The sequence below is a fragment of the Drosophila teissieri genome, chromosome 3L (assembly GCF_016746235.2).
Source record: "Drosophila teissieri strain GT53w chromosome 3L, Prin_Dtei_1.1, whole genome shotgun sequence".
In the NCBI taxonomy this organism is placed as follows: Eukaryota; Metazoa; Arthropoda; class Insecta; order Diptera; family Drosophilidae; genus Drosophila; species Drosophila teissieri.
Genome location: NC_053031.1, coordinates 24122855 through 24130353, shown reverse-complemented (window position 1 = coordinate 24130353; position 7499 = coordinate 24122855).

The following is a 7499-nucleotide window of genomic DNA, read 5'->3' as shown; positions in this document are numbered from 1 at the left end:
TAGAAAACTAAATTTAAAAACAATCGACGACAAGTACCCTATACCAAACGTAGTATCCATCTTGTCAAATTTGGGAAAGGCCAGGTTCTTTACAACCCTTGACCTTAAATCGGGGTTTCACCAAATTCTGCTCGCAGAAAAGGATAGGGAGAAAACTGCCTTTTCAGTAGGAAATGGAAAATACGAGTTTTGCCGTTTGGCTTGAAAAATGCCCCAAGTATTTTTCAACGTGCTATTGATGATGTTCTTAGGGACCGTATAGGAAAGTCATGTTATGTTTACGTTGATGACGTAATAATATTTTCAAACGGAATGGAGGACCACGTAAACGACGTTGCTTGGGTACTAGACAGACTGTCTGAGGCAAACATGAGGGTTTCTAAAGAGAAATCGTTTTTCTTTTATGGTGTCAAGTGGAGGTATCACAACCAGTCCTAGCAAAGTAGAGGCTATTCAGAAATATAATCAACCTACTAATCTGTTTAGTGTTCGATCGTTTTTAGGGCTAGCAAGTTATTACCGCTGCTTTATTATTATTATTCGCCTCTATTGCTAGACCACTGACTGACATTCTGAAGGGTGAAAACGGAAAAGTTTCCGCAAGCCAGTCTAAAAAGATACCAATTTCTTTCGATGAAAGACAATGTTCTGCTTTTGAGAAACTTAAAAATGTTCTTGTCTCCGAAAATGTAATGTTATTGTATCCCGATTATAGGAAAGCCTTTGACTTAACAACAGACGCTTCGGCTTTTGGCCTGGGTGCAGTCTTATCACAGGATGGCAAGCCTGTTACAATGATTTCGAGAACTTTACAGGATAGAGAACTTAATTTCGCAACAAATGAACGCGAACTTTTGGCCATCGTTTGGGCTTTAAAGTCTCTTAGGAACTATCTATATGGTGTCAAAAACTTAAACATTTTTACAGATCACCAACCGTTAACATACGCCGTGTCAGATAGGAATCCAAATGCAAAAATCAAGAGATGGAAGGCGTTTATAGACGAACATAATGCTAAAATTTTCTATAAACCTGGCAAGGAGAACTATGTTGCCGATGCACTATCTAGGCAGGCTATTCATGTCCTAGAGGACGAACCCCGGTCAGACATTGCAACAATACATAGCGAAATTTCATTGACTTTTACAATCGAAACTATCGACAAGCCGGTTAACTGTTTTAGAAACCAGATAGTAATAGATGAGGGCACCGCAGACTCAACTCGAACTTTTGTTATTTTCGGAAGCAAGACAAGGCATCTAATACAATTTCTAGACAAAGAGACTTTACTCGGAAGAATTCGTGATGTGGTTAAGCCGGATGTAGTGAATGCGATACACTGCGAATTACCTGTACTAGCTTTCATTCAAAACAGTCTTGTAAATGAGTTTCCAGCAACGACCTTCCGACACACTATGAAAATGGTTAGCGACATTTTTAATCAAACTGAGCAACGGGAAATAGTGTTTTTGGAGCACAACAGAGCGCATAGGGCAGCACAGGAGAATGTAAAACAAATTCTTCAATACTACTTTTTCCCTAAAATGTCCCAAATAGCCGCTACCTTTGTTGCTAACTGCTTGGTTTGTCAAAAAGCCAAATACGACCGCCATCCGCAAAAGCAAATCCTCGGGAAAACACCTATTCCGTCACATGTAGGCGAGACATTGCATATTGATATATTTTCTACGGATAGGAAGTACTTTTTGACATGTATTGATAAACTTTCCAAATTCGCTATTGTGCAACCAATCGGCTCTCGAACGATAACTGATTTAGAACCTGCAATTATGCAATTAATGAACTTTTATCCCCATTCAAAGACAATATTTTGTGACAATGAACCGTCCATAAATTCCGAGTCAATCAAGTCACTTTTGAAAAATCATTTTAATGTTGACATAGCGAACGCACCTCCACTTCATAGTACCTCAAACGGACAGGTTGAAAGGCTTCACAGCACGCTTTTAGAAATAGCTTGATGCCTGAAACTTGACAGTGGAATGAATGAAACCTTATTCTTCAGGCAACAATAGAATACAATAAGACGGTGCACTCAGTCACCAATAGAAGACCGATCGACATTATTCATTCAACTCCTCCCGAATTGGCTAACGAGATAGTAGAAATGGTTAACGAAGCTCAGGAAAAACAGCTAAGAAGAGAAAATGTAACAAGACGAGACAGAACCTTTGAGGTGGGAGAAACCGTCATGGTAAAACAAAACAATCGCTTGGGAAATAAACTAACCCCACGGTATAGGGAAGAACTAATCGAAGCAGACCTCGGGACAACGGTCCTCATAAAAGGGAGGGTCGTTCATAAAGATAATCTACGCTAGGTTTATTATTTCTTTTCCTTTTGTGACCATCGCCAAGTTAGCAAAATACAAACGTGAAGTCTGGACACTAGTCAAAAAGAGATTGCAAAAGTTTTTCAATTAAACATTTGTCAAATCTTACTTATTTAATCTTTATTATATCCGCTTCATCCTCTTTAGAAAAGTTTAAAGGTATGTGATGAAATGCTAACCCGTATTATTAGAAAACTTAAAATCCACGCAACCACAAATATTTCCTAAAACTACAATAGAAAATAAATGCATTAACAAAATGACATAATAATAGTATAGCGCACTCACTCTAATTAGATTTCAATTTCCTGATAAAAAAAAACACTAATGTTATCAATACCCTTTTCTGATTTTGTTCAACTAAATAGGAAAATCAATACTTGCAATCAATAAGCGTTTTACTACATACTTTAATATCAAAAATATCTGAATGAACTTTATTATAAAATTATAATTGTTATACTTAATTATTGTCAAAACATTAGTATTAAAACTGTAACTACCTCTTAAGTAGATGAGAAGGAATTAAGATCTATCAACGTAGTATCTGCTAAAGATATAAAGATGCGGCAACTATTTCTGCGCCTGGGTACTGAAACGACGAACTGAATAATATCTGCCATCAGACGCCATCCAGAGTGCGTTCAACAAATACGTTTTGATGGTCAACCAGTTCAACCAACATCAGCATCATCGTCGTCAACAAGTCGACGGCTACAATAAAGATGTTTTCCAAGTTCGCTACGATCATCTCCAGAACCTTGTTGCGAACCCATGACATGGAGAATCAACAGCATTTACGAACTTCTTGGATCATCCAGATATGCAGAGCTGCCTTCCCTTCGATGGTTTACCGCAGTACCAAGTTGGCAGTATGGGAACTTAGTGGCAATGAGTAAGCTGTAAGCACAACCAATGTTACCCGTAAGATCCGCTTTCAAATAGATTTGCCAATTGTAAAAAGTCTGTGGACAGCCTTCGTCTTAGAAGGGGAGGAGTTAACACAATCACCAAACTGACGAAATATAGTCGTAAGCCTCAAGTCTTTTTTCTATTTATAGATCGAGCTTTACCTATAAGAAACTGTACCTTGTTATTGTAGATTAAGCTTTAGAGATAAGAACTCTTGTTATACTTAAGTCAGTCGATTTTGGGAGTTTGGAAGCGTCGGTCATCGCCACGTACCTACAATTCGCCTCATTAAGTGCAGACCGCACAAGTATTATTATATTATACAAATTATGACAGATTTGTATAACTACTCGAATAAATATATTCAAATACTTAAAATTATAACTTATATGTTTATGTATTAGTAAACCTAAGGAAACCTAGTAAACCTAAGGAATCCAACCAACGTGCGTATTCACCATATGAATCTATCTCCTAATTCAATTGTATGTTACAGTAAATATATCTATTATATCATTAAATAAACGCAATACTCATATGTAAAAAAAAAAATATGAGTTTATTTTACTGAATGATTACAATATTATTTCTTGAGAAGAACACCGACCGATTATAATTAGGCCTCAAACTGAACTCTGATAATTACTCTGATTTGATTGACGTTCAAGCCTCGGTGTCGAGCTTTTCTAATATGGACTTTAGACTTTAGGGATCTGATCAAATGAATAGAGAGAGCTTTTGAGTTGCTGACTTTAATTGTCTTTGCATTTCTCTTAGATTCTTATAATTTTGTTTATTGCAATCTAATACTTCTGTTTTTCGGGATTGCGAGCTTTGAACGTGGGAACGTGACGATGGTGCAAGGGCTTAAGCAAGGAATGTATAAATTAGGCAACGGATGTTTAGTCTACCAGTGGGTGATTTATCAGGAGTTTTGGTTTTTCCACTCAACCTTTGCTTGAAGATCATATGACAGTCTTATTCTTATCTGGTATCTGTTGAGTACATCCAGAGTAGTGTAAGGTGTGTTTAGGTGTACATGTTTATGTATATTGTGTAGGCATGTGCTTAAGTCTTAGGGACTTATGGATATGTTGTAGAAAATAGAGGCCCTGTATATGCCCTGTATGTATACAATGCACGCTTGTATTTCGTTACCGATCATAGATTTATCCCGCTCTAACGAATTAGGAATAAGAAAATATGTATAATCATTTTGTCATTTCTTTCGTTCATCATTTAGTCGCAAATAAAATTCCGCAGCGAACACACTGTGTTTCTCTTATAAAATTCTGCCGCTCAATATATGTCACTATATATATCATCATATCTGGCGCCCAACGTGGGGCACGGATTACATATTCAAGAGAGAAAAAAAATATCAATAAATGTACTGCGTTGCTTGCTTGGAAATTACTTTTAAAATAGAGTGGCTGTTTAAGGTCCAGCAAGTGATAACAAATATAATATCAGTACTAAAAATTTTTTAAAGATGCAATAGAATTATGTTGTAGAGGTGCTAGTCCATTACAACATCTTTGTCTCTGACTAACCAGGCCGAGATGTTCTAAATAGTATCTGTAAGAAAATAAACGTTTACTGGAATTTGAGATTTGGCAAGACCATTTAAGTAACCAATATTCGTACTCCTTAATACTACTAAGGGAACTTGAAAAACTAACAACAGGAAATGATGGCTATGTTTTTTCGATGGAATTTCTGCAGCCGAAATTATGAAATTTTTTGGTAAAGCGAAAATATATCCGCAGCGAACTTCAGGAAGAGCATTCATATAACGTTTGTTAAGAAAGGCGATTTTTTATATAAAAAACTTTTATAGTAGAGGAACAAAACAAATATTATTCTTATAAAACGGTACTGGAAGGGAAGATTAATATTAAAGAAGAAGTTGGACTTGAAAATAGACCAAATAACATGTTAGAATTATACTAGATTTATGATAATGAACGTATAAGTGAACAAATGGAACAAATCATTGCAAGAAGGTTAGAGGAGATAGCAATTAAAAACAAGAGAGAACGCTATAGTCGAGTGGAAGTGCGTAAGAGAAATTTCAAAACAGAGTTTTTTGCGGTCTGTGGGCGTTAGAGTGGGCGTGGCACAAAGTCTTTTTGCAAATCAAGAAAAAATTTACAAGACTATTAAAAAAGCTAAAAAATTTCAAAAAAATTTTTAAAAGTGTGGGTCAACAAACTGGCGTTGCGTCTATGTCACTGGATCTGTTTGCTGAATCTTAACTTTCAAGCTTTTCTAGTTCCTGAGATCTCGGCGTTCATACGGACGAACAGACAGACAGACATGGCCAGATCGACTCCGGTACTTATCCAGATCAAGAATATATATACGGAAACGCTTCCTTCTGCATGTTACATACCTATACAACGAATTTAGTATACCTTTTTTCTTTAAGAGTAACAACGTGGGGCACGGAGAGAAAAGATTTTTGGCAAATCGTTTTTGGTCGGAAACGCTTTCTTCTGCCTGTTACATACTTTTCTACGAATCTAGTATACCATTTTACTATACGAGTAACGGGTATAGTGAGCGACAGGAGTCAACTGCACACAGAAGGACACACAATCAGTGGCATGGCAGTCCAAATTCTGCACGAGGATCAAGTCGCTTGGGGGTAATACAAACTGACAAAGTAGCCCAAATCATGCATAGTTGGGGTATTAAATTTGAATATGGGAATAACAGTTGATAAGTTTTGTTATAAAATTCAAACTCCTACCGAGGACCGTTTGGATAATGATTTTGATGCAGTGCGGCACCTATTGGCACGTATTGATAGTAGGAAAAACTAGGGAATGGTATTGTCGATATAATGATAATGTAACTCTAGTATGGAGCGACATAAGTCAAGCTTTAAAAGTACTATCGAAATGATTTTGATATTTTAGAAGACATACGAGGCAGAAAACAACAGACGAATGAGTCGTTTAAGGCCGTTCATGATACTATCATGGCCATGGCTTTCCAAATGTCAAAGCCGTTAGAAGATGCTCAGTAGATGTAGTAGGTTAATTGCATAGGAAATTTAAGTCACAACCATTTTTATACCCGTTATTCGTAGAGTAAAAGGATATACTAGATTCGTTGAAAAGTATGTAACAGGCAGAAAGAAGCGTTTCCGACCATATAAAGTATATATATTCTTGATCAGGATCAATAGCCGAGTCGATCTGGCCATGTCCGTCCGTCTGTCCGTCCGTCCGTCCGTCCGTTTGTGCGTCTGTCTGTCCGTCTGTGCGTCCGTATGAACGTCCAGATCTCAGGAACTATAAAAGCTAGAAAGTTGAGATTCAGCATACAGACTCCAGGGACATAGACGCAGCGCAAGTTTGTCGATTCATGTTGCCACGCCCTCTCTTACGCCCACAAACCTATTAAAGGAAAAAATATATTTGGATGTGGCTATAAAAAACATTAGAACATATTCCTACACTTCTTAAAACCAAATAATAGCAGTTAAATACAAACCTTATATGACATTAATTGATGGTAATGTTTTGAACGTTATTTTCGTCTGTTTTAAATTTGGACTACAAAATCATTTACAATTTGTATATAATTTTGATTTCAATTTCGTGTGAGCACACGATTGATGCGGGAAAATTTAAATCTCCATGCCATTCTACTTTTAATTTATACATAGAAAAATATTCTTGGTACCCAATGTCCCCAACTGTCCACAAAATATTGGTACATGGATATCAAATTATAAACCAATTTATTGTTCCTGTTGATGTCCTTGGAGAAAACGAGTCAGAAGCGCGCAACAAACTCTACAAGAGCGATAGAAAATCTCACGCTAGGAAATGCCGACTAGCAAACATTACAGATGTTTTCTGTTTTCAATAGAGCAATGGATTCATCTTATCCTTTGCTATCAAGTCAAGTTTCCAATCAAGTTTGGAAAAAAGAAACTCCTCACAAAAAAAGTAATCGATATTCTTCAAAATCCGGATGCAGAACTTTATAAATCAAGCTATCAATCTATTAATGAAGAAGAAGAAGTGAAAGTTGAAGACCTTCTCAATTGCCTTAATATATTTTTATCAATAATATCAATAAATAAAATATAACAAATTATTTTACTTTTATCTCATAATAATGGTTTTTGCATCGTGTGTCCTCACTTTATTGTTATAAATACATTTTTCACTTTATTTTAAAGGGTTGTTTTTGTGGGCGGAGATGGAGGCGTGGT